Here is a 15768-nt window from a genome sequence, read left to right as displayed (position 1 = left end):
GCGTGTGTGTTTTTTAACCTTATTAATTCAAGGTTTCTCTCTTCTAGGTAAACATAATAAGAATTGGAGGCTTACTACTTTGGAACACACACGCACACACACACAAAAAAGAGAACATTAAAATGAAAAGGGCTTTAAGAAACAGTTGTTTCTCAGCGTAATTTTTTTACTAAAAAACGAACAAAGTAAAAAAAAACAATATTTGAAGTATATAATACCTGTTTTATTTTAAGAAAATCAGCTCTCACACTTCTCAATTCTCCACAGCAAGCAAATAGATACAAAAATTGAAAAACAAAATAAATTCTATTAGAGGTTAACTTTAAATTTCAGTCTAATTTTAAACTTGATCAGTTATTAGATAAAGTTATTACACTGGCTTTCAGATAGAATTAGAATTACTCTATTTTGAAGTAAAGAGGTGTAAAACTTTTTTTTTTCTCTTTTTTCTCTCTTTTTTTTTTTTTTGGTGGAAAACAGAACAGGTTACAGTATCACAGTATCACAGATTTCTAGGTTGGAAGAGACCTCAAGATCATCGAGTCCAACCTCGGACCTAACACTAAGTACTCCACTAAACCATATCGCTAAGCTCTACATCTAAACGTCTTTTAAAGACCTCCAGGGATGGTGACTCCACCACCTCCCTGGGCAGCCCGTTCCAATGCTGAATAACCCTTTTGGTAAAGAAGTACTTCCTAACATCCAACCTAAAACTCCCCTGTCACAACTTTCGCCCATTCCCCCTCGTCCTGTCACCAGGCACGTGGGAGAACAGACCAACCCCCACCTCTCTACAGCCTCCTTTAAGGTAACTGTAGAGAGCGATGAGGTCGCCCCTGAGCCTCCTCTTCTCCAGGCTGAACAAGCCCAGCTCCCTCAGTCGCTCCTCGTAGGACTTGTTCTCCAGACCCCTCACCAGCTTGGTCGCCCTTCTCTGGACTCGCTCGAGCACGTCCACGTCCTTCCTGTAGCGAGGGGCCCAAAACTGAACACAGTACTCAAGGTGCGGCCTCACCAGAGCCGAGTACAGGGGCACAATCACTTCCCTAGACCTGCTGGCCACACTGCTTCTTATACAGGCCAGGATGCTGTTGGCCTTCTTGGCCACCTGGGCACACTGCTGGCTCATATTCAGCCGACTATCAACCAATACTCCCAGGTCCTTCTCGGCCAGGCAGCTTTCCAGCCACTCATCTCCCAGCCTGTAGCTCTGCTTGGGGTTGTTGCGCCCCAGGTGCAGGACCCGGCACTTGGCCTTGTTGAACTTCATACAGTTGACCTCAGCCCATCAGTCCAGCCTATCCAGATCCTCCTGCAGAGCCTTCCTGCCCTCGAGCAGATTGACACACGCACTTAGCTTGGTGTCATCTGCAAACTTACTGGGGGTGCACTGGACGCCCTCATCCAGATCATCGATAAAGATATTAAAGAGGACCGGCCCCAGTACCGAGCCCTGGGGGACACCACTAGTGACCAGCCTCCAACTGGATTTGACTCCATTCACCACAACTCTCTGGGCCCGGCCATCCAGCCAGTTTCTAACCCAGCGAAGCGTACGCCAGTCCAAGCCACGAGCAGCCAGTTTCTTGAGGAGAATGTTGTGGGGAACGGTGTCAAAAGCCTTACTGAGGTCAAGGTAAACCACATCCACAGCCTTTCCCTCATCCACCAAGCGCGTCACTTGGTCATAGAAGGAGATCAGGTTCGTCAAGCAGGACCTGCCTTTCATAAACCCATGCTGACTGGGCCTGATCGCCTGCTTGCCCTGCAAGTGCCGCGTGATGACCCTCAAGATAATCTGCTCCATGAGCTTTCCTGGCACTGGAAAGGTTGTCACCAAAATTCTTCATAAGCAATCATAAGCAATATAGATGACCACAACCTCTTTTAGTGACAAAGAACATTTCTTCAATATGCTGAAAAGAAAGTCTTCTTGTTGTTCAATATGGATTTTGCCAAATATTTGTGTGCATATATGTTCAATAAGCATGAAATGTTAAAGCATGTCTGTACTGGTTTTATCATTCAAGGACAATAGACAATATTTTACTGCCTAAGTAAAACAGATTTAATTGCTGAACAAGATTTCAAGGAACTAAACTTCATTTTAATCACAAAGAAGCTGTAAGGCAATTTTCAATTACAACAAGCTTTTTATTTTTATCCAGCTGTTTATCCCTGCTGATTCCAGAAATTACATGTAAATTGTCCCAGATTTTGAAGTGCTACACCTACTGAGTTTTTTCTGTTGTCAGCTGATGAAGTATCTGTGATTAGAAACTCACTAAATTGGCATTTTTTAAGATTCATTACTCCACCCTGTATATTTTTGGACTAGATGATTGAATATGAAGAAGGTTTTGTCGTCCCAAAGGACATTATTCTTCCTAATTAAGTTGTTGGTAGAACAAACTGCTCACCTATCCTGCAACAACTTCAAAAGGTAATATAGAAACTAAGCGTTCGAGAAGAGTCTACAGGGTATTGGAGAATCAGGTCAATAACAATATTGTTCTTAAAAAAGTTTCAGATAAATTTACACTAGAACGATTTGCATAATAATACTGTCTTTAAATTTGTACTATTACTCTATTAATTGTTCATACCTTAAATTTAGGGATACACACCTGTCTGTATATTTAACTCAACAGATCATATTTATGATGTTTGTGTTTTAATATGAGAAGAGCCCTTGTTTGAGTTCACAAAATTTTCTCTTTGCATATTACTGTTAGATATCATGTTATCGGAAAAAGAGAAGATCCATTTTTATTCACAGTTAACTCATATGTATATTCTAACACAAAATAAATAATTTTGAAATCACATACCTACTGAATATATCATTATAGGGTAATAGTTCTGCATAGTAATTATGCAGTATGAGTATTAAAATGGGCTTGTAGATTGCATCCATTCAGCAGGCTTTCAGCATCTTTGGCATGTACAGCGTAACAGTCTTGGACACTGACAATCTGTAACCTTGCTAATTGGAAATGATAGGATTTTTCTCCATATTTGGTAAATACTATAGAAAGATTTGCAAAGTACTGAGTTAGAGATAGTTATATTTGCCCTTTCATATGTAACAAAATAGGCAAATTAAAATTGCTGACACATAAAAATTAAAATGAAGGGTCACATTCCTCCTTCTCTTACATATATGCAGTCTCAGTGCACATAAATGCAACCAAAAAAAAAATATATATATATTGTTTAAACAAAGAGGAGCTCTTTCCAAGGTAGGCAAAAACTGAATAACTCAAACTATGACCTCTCAGAGGCTATTAAAATCACTCAGATATTTGCTGCTACTTCTTAACTGAGAGGTCACTACAAAGCACTTTTTGTTCTGGAGTAAATATACAGACAGTTGTTTTGGTTTTGCCTGGAATAGAGTTGGAAGGAACCCACTAGGATCACTGAACCTAAATCTTAGATGATGCTGTGTTTTGGATTTTTGATTAAAATTGTGGTGATAACACACCTATACTTTTAGATGTTGCAGAGCAGTGCTTACACAGAGCCAAGGAATTTTCTGCTTCTCATGCTGCCCCACCAGAGAGGTGGCTGGGGGTGCACAAGAAGCTGGGAGAAGATACAGCTAGGAAAGCTGAACCAAATTGACCAAAGAGATATTTCATACCATGTGTTGTCATGCTCATCAATAAAATCTGGCGAAAGAAGGAGGAGAGGGGTATGTTTGGAGTGATGTCTTTTGTGTTCCCAAGAAATTGTTATGCATGATGAGCCCTATTTTCATGAAAATGTCTGAACCTCTGCCTGCTGATAAGAATCCGTGAATGAATTCCTCGTTTTGCTTTGCTTGCACATGCAGCTTTTGCTTTACCTATTATCTGTCTTTACCTCAACCCATGAGTTTTCATACTTCTACCTTTCTCATTCTCTCCCCCATCCCACCCGGGGGAATGAGCAAGTGACTTGGTGATGTTTAGCTCTGTATTGGAGTTAGACCACAAGAAAAATAAATGAATTTATTTATTTTTTGATATCTCCAAATTCAGAAGTGTATTTCTACAGGAGCTAGATGCTACTAAGATTAGCTGCCTTTCAACTGAAGCTTCAATTAAATTAGTAATTAAAGGTATATTAATATTAATTTCAGTTATGAAGTAAAAATACAAATCTGGATGTTATACTCAGTAGGGGTAAGCTACACTTATTTGTAATAATTTCAGGTTTTTAAACTTCTACAAAAACTCTGAAATTTCTCCTTTCATAATAGGTTATTACTCTAAATTTTCAATAGGGTGTCACAAAGAATTGATTACTTTAGTCATCTTAATTGATCTATTAATTGAATTCATCCAAGGAACAAGTTTTGAGTACTATAAGAAGAATTCATTTCATAGAACTTAGTATCAGATGATCTTTTAAAATAGGAGGAAAAACAACTTACTATCTGACAGGCACCATTTATACCCCTGATGACAAAACACCTCATTACAACAGCAATTTGTCCCGCTGTACTCTGCGCTGGTGCGGCCTCACCTCGAGTACTGTGTGCAGTTTTGGGCACCACAGTACAAAAAGGACGTGAAACTGTTGGTGAAGGGCCTAGAGGGGAAGACATATGAGGAGCGGCTGAGGTCACTGGGCCTGTTCAGCCTGGAGAAGAGGAGGCTGAGGGGGGACCTCATCGCAGTCTACAACTTCCTCGTGAGGGGGAGTGGAGAGGCAGGTGACCTATTCTCCGTTATCACCAGTGATAGGACCCACGGGAATGGTGTTAAGCTGAGGCAGGGGAAGTTTAGGCTGGACATCAGGAAGAGGTTCTTCACCGAGAGGGTGGTTGCATACTGGAACAGGCTCCCCAGTGAAGTAGTCACTGCACCAAGCCTGTCTGAATTTAAGAAGCAATTGGACTGTGCACTTAGTCACATGGTCTAAACTTTTGGGCAGACCTGTGTGGTGCCAGGAGTTGGACTTGATGATCCTTATGGGTCCCTTCCAACTCGGGATATTCTATGATTCTTTGATTCTAATTTCCTGGTTTCTTTTGGAATAGCCATGCTGTGGAGTTATGTCCTGAATGGGCATTAAAATCAGTGTGCAAAACTATACAGTTATATGCTAATATTTAAGTTTATATTTTTATTTGCTTATGGTGTCATAGCATATGCATAGCTAACACAGCTGAAAAATATATATATTTGTTAGATGTTAGATTTTACTAAAAAAAAAAAAAAGTTGACTCAATTTATTATATTTTCAAACTATTTTGTCCCATGATATTATAATTTTATAATTTTATAATTTTTATCAATATATTGTCTTCTCCTGTCAGTATCCATCCACTACTGTACTGAACTTGAACACACAGGATTTTTTTGTGATTCTTTTTTTTTGAAGTCCTCTTCAATTGTAATTTAAAAAGGTACTCTTTTATCCTTCAGCATATGATTCAAAACATATTTTACTACAACAAACCAGACCTCTTGACTATTTTGAAACAAGGTAACTACACTGAAATTGCACACTAAGGAGTAAGAACATAATGAAGATGAATTTATTCATTTTCTGCTTGCAAAATACTTTTTCCTCCCTCTCACTTCTTCCTTTCTCTCTCTTTTTTTTTTTTTTTCTTTCTTTTTGACTGTATCAAAGCATGGTTGCTGCTCAGAGAACACTGCAAATGGTAATCAGGAATTCTTTTGCAGAAATTCTCTTAAATATTATGATTAAATATAACACAAAAAGCAATCACAGTTGAGTTCTGTATTCATTTCTGAACTTAGCTATATATGACCTACAGATCTCACATTATCCACTTGTGCATTATTTTAACTTTTCTTTGCATTTGTCAATAGTCACTTCCATTTCAAGATAACATAAAAAAGATTAATTTATGCAGGGTAGCAGGGTAATAGTTAATGTTACATTTGTCTTTCTACAATGTAAATTTAAATCAAATATGCTAGTTTCTTTCCAGCCACATCATTTTAGAATGTTGTCGACTAAACCTACTAAGCACTTTTAAAAAGCAAAAATTGAAATATTAGGAAGCTAGCAGTGCAATTCTAGCTTCACAAGAAGCTTGGCTGAATGGAGAAATACATTGAAACAGAACACTAGCAATAAAACATTCACAATCGTAGAGTAAAATCTGCACTGAACTAGACATTCTGATGACTGAAATCTAGATCACTGGTAAACTCTGAAGAGTTTTCTTTAGAATTAAAAAAAAAAAAAGAGAGAATATGTGAAGTGGATTCCCTATTAAAACTACAACCATAAAAATCTCATAGGATACATCCATTTTGAAGGCTGAAAAATGTAAGAATGTAAAGTCAAGAGGAAAATAAGCGAAACCAAAAATCAGTAAAGCCCTCCAAAATCATTAACACAAATTTCTTTTACAGCTGGGGGGGGAAGGGGGGGCAAAGAAAAAAAAATTAATGACATTGCTTTAAAAAATATATACATTTTTTAGTCTTTTTCTTTGTAATGAGATTTAAAAATACTGTGATTTGAAGTGTTTTGTTTGTAAAGGATATTGAATTCTAAATCCTTACCAAAAAGGAGAGAAGCGAAAAAATATTGCTAAGTATTGTTCAGTCACGTTATTTTCACTGGTCCAGTTGATAGATTTACATTCTGTTCCAAAGCATGATTCACATCCAACATTTGCACTGCATGAAAAACATTGGAATACCATATTATTTTAATAAGTTCTGAAAAAATCTATGGGAGTATTTTATGGAATGATATTTAAAATACACGATTTCCCCCACCTGAAGAACTAATGATAACTATATTTAGTTTATTCCCACTAAACACTACTAGGCCCTGGTAATTACAGGCCTGTCAGTCTCACTTCAGTGCCTGGTAAAATTATGGAGAAGATTATTCTGGCTGTTATTAAAAAGCTCTTGAAAGGCAGCACAGTCATTGGTCACAGCCAATACAGGTTCACAAGTGGAAGGTCCTGTCAAATGAACTTAATTTCCTTTTATGACAAAGTTACCCACATAGATGAACAAGGGAAGCCAGTTGATACAATCTTTTTGGACTTCAGCAAAGCTTTTGATGATGTTGCTCACAGTATCTTTCTGGACAAAATGTCCATAATACAACTAGATAATTGCATAATAAAATGGGTGAACAATTGGCTGATGTGTCTAGCTCAAAGGGTTATAGTAAATGGGGTTACATCAGGCTGAAGTCCTAGTGGGGTTCCGAAGAGCTCTCATTTCAGTGTCAGTTCTCTTTAATACTTTAGTAAAAGACTTGGATGAAGGACTTGAATATATACTAAGGAAGTTTGCAGGTGACACTAAATTGAGATGAGCTGTTGGCTTCCTCAAGGGCAGAAAGGCTTTACAGAGAGATCTCGACGAATTAGAGAGCTGGGCAATCATCAACTGCATCAACTTTAGCTAGAGCAAGTGCCAAATTCTGCACCTGGGTTGGGGCAACCCTGGATACATGCTGGAGAATAAGAGGCTAGAGAGCTGTCTTGCAGAAAGAGATCTGGGTGTTCTGGTTGACAGCAAATTGAATATGAGACAACAGTGTGCCCTGGCAGGCAAAAGGGCCAGTTGTATCCTGGGATGTATCAAGCACAGCATGCTAGCTGTCTTGAACAGAGAAAATGAAAAGTGTCTGTTTGTCTCAGTTTTAGAATTTGCTATTTGCTTTGGGGACCCAGAAGTTGGACTCAATGATCCTTGTGAGTCCAATCCAACTCAGGATATTCTATGATTCTGTGACCGTTCTCTATGCATCTCTGCGTAGTAATACACCTTGCATCTCCAAAGTCTGTGCCCAATCAGCCTGATATACTCCTCTAACCCTTTGTTTCTCATTGATTTTTAGTTAACAAGTATCTTATTTCATCTTGGAAATGCTTTCTTGAAACTCCCAAACTACCTGTAGCACAGTAAACACCATCTAATCAGGAATCAAATACAGTACAACCTTTCTCTTCTTGATAAATAGCAAAAGATGTTCAAACCTGCAGGTGAGTTATTAATGGACATTTAATTAGAATGATATACCTTGGTTTACTTTTCACTGTTTCTGAAGTCTAATAAAATATTCAAGATAACTCTGACATTATGGCCCTAAAACTTGTCAGAGACTGGAGCAGAAAGACATGGACAGGTTACAAATACCTGCTACAGTTTTCTAGTGGAAATAGTAGTAATGCCTGAAGGTACCAGGTCTGCTGAACTCTCTTCATAAAACAGTATTGGTACTACATACAGGGTAAGCAGAAGAACTAAGTGTAACATCAGAATTGTGAATTACTGGCTGATACTTCTCCAGCATGTAAATCGCAAATGAAAATTATGAGATCTTTCTGATTTGCCAAGAGCTTCAGACATTATTTTTCTTGAAACAAATTAGTTATTTAAATTACCCAAAATGTACCAATTACAATCGTAGTCAGCCTCCTGATTAAAATGATAGAGAACATTTTATATATGTCTTCTGTGATTAATCACATTCCACAAATTCTGCATAAAATTCACAAGAAGTCTTGTCTATATTAGCTGTTTTCACCAGAGTTATTCCCAAAGCTCATCACAACTGCTTGAATACACCAGTCACAAGCTAGGTCCTTGTGAGAGAGGTGAGAGTGTGGGTATATGCCTGCTAGGCAAACATGAAGGAAAGAAATGTAGACATGAAGTCTGAAATACAACAAATGAGTTGACAAAGACTTTAGACAACAAGAGACAGAATGCTCAAGTATTTTCAAAAACTTACAGATTTTTTCTGTATGTGTGAATGACCCTGCTGGAAAGAACACAGCTTTAAGTAAGGATTTTTTGTTGTTGCTCTTTATTCCATGGTTTAGTTAGGTAAAATGTAAAACTACACAAGATCCTGAAAGCAATTTAGAGCTCAACTCACAGCTGTCTTTCTGTATCTGTAAGAGTAGCAGTTTAGATTTCCCATTACACTCTGTTTGAAAATGTGAATTCTGCATTTTCTTATAGCATTGTCTAACTGAAGTGTGGAGATTGAAATTAACCAAAGGATCATAAATAAGTTTGTACTGGTTTAGAAAAGTAGCATGTTGCTAATGTAGTCTTGAATGCATGAGCATAAGGTCATAGATGAAACCTCTAATAATTTTCAAGAAATGAAAGAGGTTTTGATTCACCCAGAAACATTTATTTTGATATCAATAAAGATACGAAGTTACTCTAAGCTGAGATTTGAAAAGAGTTGTACTAAAAAAAAACACCTTTGCTTGACTTCTACACATAAGTATGAATGCATGACTATATTAACACCTGGAAAGTTGTAATATCTCCCACTTGCTCACAGTGAACTTTCTTTATTGGCAGTGAGACAAAAAAATAAATAAGTAAATAAATAAATATATTTCAAGAACCTAAAGAGCAAAGTTCTAAAGTGGGAAATGCTATCCTTCTTTGCTTCATACCCTGAAATGGAAAACCTGGGGACTGGCCTTTTGTTACTTAAGTTCTCTTCCTGCTTTGTCATGATGGATTAAATGTTTTTGTTCCCCACAGCTCATCCCTTACATTCAGTTCAACACATATAATAAGAGTTCAATTTTAGATGTAAATTGTTGGCATAGTAAATCCTCTACTAAATTAGGCCTATTCCAGGTCTCCTTATTTTTGTGAGTAAGTCTTTGTCTTAACAGGAAATAAGTTATATATTCATTTATAGTCATTGTAATAGGCTCTATGTTATCTATTTACTGGTATAACTTACGCCTCAGGCACGGGCCAGAGCTGTGAGAAATGCCATCATCAAAACAGTGTAAATGCTGGAATCTCAGGCAGTAGTTTTTCAGTTTTTACACACTGTGGCTGCTAAAACAATAACAGCTCAGATGAATATTACTATCTGAACCAAATTAATGTTGAGGAGGTAGATGTTAGACTTTATAAACAACATCTGCAAAATAGAGTAAAATTTAGTAGCATATAATCAATCTGCAGCAAAAGTTGAGTCCATTATCCAAACATAATGAAATTCTCAGCAGCATATTTGCATCAACAAATAGAAACAACAAATTAGAACTGTCTCAAAGAAATGGTTTTGGAAACTTGCAAAAAGAATATTTTTTTTTGTTGTTGTTTTAGGGCTGGGAATTAAATGCAATTCAGAGATTGCAACGTAGAATAAACCTTAGTAAAACCTTCATTGTCACATAATCTAATTATTATTTTTTTTTAAATATTTAAAGGAAAGTCATTATGGAAGGTAATGAAGGAAAAGCATTTAGATATTTTGATTAGTTGATTAAAAGTAGCTTTTGCACAATGTGGTCTGCTGTAAATGTCAAAAACATTGTATTTCAGTTTTTTTCACTAACAATGCTCAATGCAACTCTAATAGCATCTGTAATAACTACTTTCAAGAGTTGGCCTTTTACAAACAGCAGAAAAAAGAGTAAAGGGAATTCGTACTCAGTATGCTACCCTAGAGTCAAAACAACAACAACAGCAACAAACTAGCACAAATAACAGAAATACATTAACTGTTTTCCAAAATGGAAAGTAAAGGAGTATGCAAGGTCTTTTCCACTGTCAAGGCTCTTTGCTAAATGCCTTCTGGAAAAACATTTTCTTCTGAACTGTATTAGGTCAAAAATGAATGTGGGAGAAAATTGAATAGATTTCAAAGTGCTCCTGTTTTATGTTTGTTTGTTTGTTTCTTAGATTTTAGCTGGTGAAAGTGTGTAGCTGTATGTGCTTGCCTCAGGCTTGATGATCTGACAGGAAAGTGCTGGGTGTGCCTGGTTTTTACCAAGCTTTTGGGACACATAAGCTGTTAAAAAGATTGATAAAAATGTGTATGGTTTAAATTCCAAAATTCCCAGCTCAGTTAACAGTTTTTATGTAAGTGTGCATACAAAAATTAAAACGATTAAAATGGAGATAAAACATCTTACTCTGCTACCTACTGTTTTCTAATGTATTATCAGTTTACTCAATCTTTTCCCATGCTTGAGATTTTTATTAAGCAATTAAGTTATTTTATTGAGCTACTCACAAGCTTCAATCAGACTGCACTTGCTTGCTTTAGATATCTCCTTTTCATATTTCAGTACTGGTCTCCTTATTACACTTGAAAATGTGTTCTCTTGTCCTTTTTCTCATCAGAAGAATTTCTTCCTTGATAACAATCAGAAACATCCTTGGTTCAAAACAAAAAGCAAGCAAATTTCCCATGATATTCACAAGGATTTACAGTCATTTTGGATACATTTTGCACACACATCCAAAATTATTTTAAACCATTTCTAAAAGAGATACCACAAGTATACTTTAAAACCTGTAGTTCTTTATTTTTTTCTCACTTCAGAGTATAACAGAGCAAATGAGTGCTCAGCTTAATGACAATATGAAATGACAATAAATCTTAAATATCAGAAAAAGGCTTGAGAACATTTCTGACTTATTCATGCTTGAAAGCTAGCAACTTCATTTCTCACTTATCCTCTAGCAACCGATCTTCTATTCATTCAGACACCTAACATTAAAAAACAGATAATATTTCTTCCATTCTTCTCCATTCTTCTAAACTAAAAATACTAATACTAAAAAAAACTTGAAATAGAGACAATCCAATAGCCTTTTGAGGCCAGTAAATAAATTGTCTATCCTGAAATGTGAAAATAATTAACCAATGTTAAACAATTCACCCCTTTTTTTATGATAGCAAGAGTTGCATCTCTCCTGTTTACTTTTCAATGTTTTCTGGGACACCAGCAACTATTAACAAATTTTAATGGTAGAATTCTTTAAAATATAGAATATGACTTTGAGGTTTTCACTCTGTAATAAGACAACATAGTACTGCTACTGAGTTTATGTGTAAAGATTCCTTTAACTTTGAATGATGGTGGAGAACACAATACATTTCATTATTATTATTCAGATTCTATTCAGCATGTTTTCTGAATCGCAGAAGAACTTATTGACCAACTGATCTCTCAGCAACTGCCTTGTCCAGAAAATTAAGCTGAAGAAACTTCTTAAATGGAGGTATCAGAAATAGGCAGATATAAATCAACACTGGATTTTGTGTTGTGTTTTGAATGAAGACAATAAAAGTTTGCATATATGTACTTTACTTGGACCTTATCATTTGTGGTTTTGTTTCTCATCTGGTGCATTATGTTTTACTTTAGTCTTTATTCCAAATGGATTTGCTCTGTACTTACTTTGAAGCTGTGACCTTACAGATAAATAATCTTTTAAATTCTAATCCTGTCTTCTGGCAAAATTATGCTATGAAGAAAGGTAATAGCTGGAAATAAATAAAATAAAATAAAATAAAATAAAATAAAATAAAATAAAATAAAATAAAATAAAAAAACTAGTGATAGCTGACACAAATAAAAAGAAAAAAAATGTATTACAAATTTTAAGATCTTTAGGATTTTTTTTTTGGCTAATTCAGGCCATTTTCTTTCTGCATCCTGCAGGAACCACTTAAGCTCAATGAGATAATAGCTTGAGCAATTGAGCACCACATATGGGGTTTCTTGCTGACAGCATGAATTCTTGGCTTGGAGGCACTGATATATTAAACCACATGTTCTGATCAAAACAGTACTTTCTTGCAGTCACTTTGGAATCTCTATGTACAGTCCCAGCTCTATGCACACTTCATATCATCCAAATTACAAAATCACACAGAACACAGAATCGAAGGGATTGGAAGGGACCTCGAAAAATCATCGGGTCCAACCCCCCTGCCAAAGCAGGCTCCTTAGAGCAGGCTGCCCAGGTAGGCGTCCAGACGGGCCTTGAATATCTCCAGAGAGGGAGGCTCCACAACCTCCCTAGGCAGCCTGTTCCCATGCTCTGTCACCCTCACAGTGAAGAAGTTCTTTCGCATGCTGGTGCAGAACTTCCTGTGCTCTATCTTGTGGCCATTGCCCCTTGTCCTATCCCCACAAACCACTGAAAAGAGGTTGGCCAAATCCCTCTGTCTCCCACACCTCAGGTATTTATACACATTGATGAGATCCCCTCTCAGTCTTCTCTTCTCCAGGCTGAACAGACCAGGTCTCGCAGCCTTTCCTCATAGGGAAGGTGCTCCATGCCCCGTATCATCTTTGTGGCCCTCCACTGGACTCTTTCCAGGAGTTTCCTGTCTTTTTTGTACCGGGGAGCCCAGAACTGGACACAGTACTCCAGGTGAGTCCTGACCAGGGCAGAGTAGAGGGGCAGGATCACCTCCCTTGACCTGCTGGCCCCGCTCCTTTTGATACATGCCAGGATCCCATTGGCCCTCTTGGCCATGAGGGCACACTGCCGGCTCATGGTCATGGTCAGGACTTCAATATCTACAAAAGGTTATCTACAAGAGATATTTGATACACTCATAGCTCATTTTGATCTTCAGTAATGGTCTGTCTTTGAGTCACATACAAGAAGGAGACAGATATGTCTTCAGTAATATAGTAGGCTTTTTGAGGCTAGCACTGGAAAACTGCAAAACAGTGATCATTCAGTCTGGATGAGAATCCAAAGGTTTATGGTTACCATAAACTTATTTGAATTGTGCTCTGTAGGAATTTGAGAAGTTCAGGGTTTTTGTATTCGATTAATCATAATTTTAGTTTCCTTATCTGTGAGTTACAGATACACACTTTAGTTTTTATCACAGTGAAGTAATGTCATGAAACCAACAGTGGAAGCTGAGGACTTTGTTATTTGATACAGTTTAAAAACACACTAAAGGAGGTTGGTCTATTCTCCCACGTGCCTGGTGACAAGACGAGGGGGAATGGGCTAAAGTTGCGCCAGGGGAGGTTTAGGTTGGATGTTAGGAAGAACTTCTTTACGGAAAGGGTTGTTAGGCATTGGAATAGGCTGCCCAGGGAAGTGGTTGAGTCACCTTCCCTGGAGGTCTTTAAAAGACGTTTAGATGTAGAGCTTAGCGATATGGTTTAGTGGAGGACTTGTTAGTGTTAGGTCAGAGGTTGGACTAGATGTTCTTGGAGGTCTCTTCCAAACTAGATGATTCTGTGATTCTGTGATTCTGATAATGCTGTCTTCTAAAAGGCACATAAAATAAGTATCAGAGATTGACAAATGAATGTAGATTGTCAGCTGTTACATCTGTTCACCATTTTTCAGTCGGTAGAATTATATCAATATAAAGCGAGTGGATTTGCAAACTCTGCATTTTATCTATGAAAATGAAATGAAAACTTTTTTTATTTATTTCCATGAAGATTAGGCATGAAATACAATCTGTAATCTGATGCATATTTAATGATAAATAAGGAAGACACCAACTGTACTGTTGGCGACAATGGTAGTCCAAAACTGAAAAAGACTAAGACCTGTTTTACATATTCTGAGAAAGTACTGAAAAATCACATTCAAGTCTGACACATTTATCACTTGTGTGATTTTATTTCTTTTTATTTGTTTGTTTGTTTCATAAGGAAAGGAATGTACAAGATCCAGTATGTTAAATCTCAAAACTGAGTGCACAAAGATGTTTGTGACACACATCAATAACGAGAAACATTAATTATGTGGTACAAGACAGAAAAAGAACTACATCTGTCATCTGTTATCTGTTCATGATAAATAATGTAATTCTACTACATATATGAAAATAATGCTGATTTGTAAGAGAATCCAAAATGTCCTTTTTTTTTTTTTTTTTTTTTTTTTTTTGCCTTAGGTAAGTTTGAAAATAGCATCAATTATATTGGAGTGTTGGGAACACACCACCTCTCTCTGACTCCCTGCAGATCTTTTATTTAGAAAACGACAACAACAATAAAAATGTAAAAGTATACCATGTTAGCACATACATACATGAAGTGGAGAAAATGAAGGGAAAATTAATGTTTCTTATTTGTTTAATCTGACTTTTTCTTTTTTTTATTAGAAGTTGAGGACAGATATTGTTGTGGACCAGAAAAATGGTTGCATATGGAGAATATTGTATTGAATAATTATAAAAACAACTTGTGTGCACCTTTTACAGATCAAATGAACAAAACTTTTGGCTTTGTTATGATTTGACAGGGTTATTACAGATTTAATGTGATATGTATTGAGAATCTGAACCAGAACCATTTTCTGTAAGGATAAATAAATAAAAATACATCAAGGCAGAACCTAATGTTCTAATGTTCAGAACCTAATGTTAGCAACCACCTATTCTTTAGGATAATCCTAAAAAAAAAAAAAAAAAAAAATAAATAAATAAATAAATAAATAAAACACTTGTTTTAACCTTCTACTTTTTAAAATTTATTTACTGATCTCTCTTTTATAGCACTATAACTATTATATAGAATACAACAGAAAAATAGTATATGAAATATGAAATATGAAATTATTTTCCTTTAAATTGATATGCCTTTAATCATAAATATCTACATGTGTCTCTTCTTCAAACTGAAGACTCCTAACCTGTTATATTTTTCTTACATATCTCCCTACATGCTGTGATCCATCTCTAAAGTGTGCTGTTTAATTCTGGTTTTATATTACAAGATTATATCTCCTGATTTCTTCAGCACTATTTACCTGCTGATTTCTTACATACTCCATTGACTGGACATGGACGTTAAAGTGAAGTTTTAAATGATCTGTGATGATTTCATGAAAGATGGCTTCTTGAGAAAAAATATCTAATTTCTTGCCAGCAGCTCTACACCTATAGGAAGGAATATTTTTCTCTTTTGTGCTTTACTTTACAATATTGAATTTACTCTTCTGTTTCACTGAGCAATCACCAAGATTCTGATGTAAATCTTTGTTTTACTTT

At 36.3% G+C, this 15768-nt stretch overlaps 1 protein-coding gene across 1 annotated transcript in view; it reads right to left on the bottom strand.

Annotated features, from left to right (window-relative positions):
- Positions 1 to 15768, bottom strand: part of LOC308193833 (uncharacterized protein) — a 568958-nt gene that overhangs the window by 113866 nt on the left and 439324 nt on the right. The window lies entirely within an intron of this gene.

Source organism: Anser brachyrhynchus (genome assembly GCF_964034855.1).
Source record: "Anser brachyrhynchus genome assembly, chromosome: 4".
NCBI classification, from domain to species: domain Eukaryota; kingdom Metazoa; phylum Chordata; class Aves; order Anseriformes; family Anatidae; genus Anser; species Anser brachyrhynchus.
This window is presented reverse-complemented; position numbering and strand designations above follow the sequence as displayed.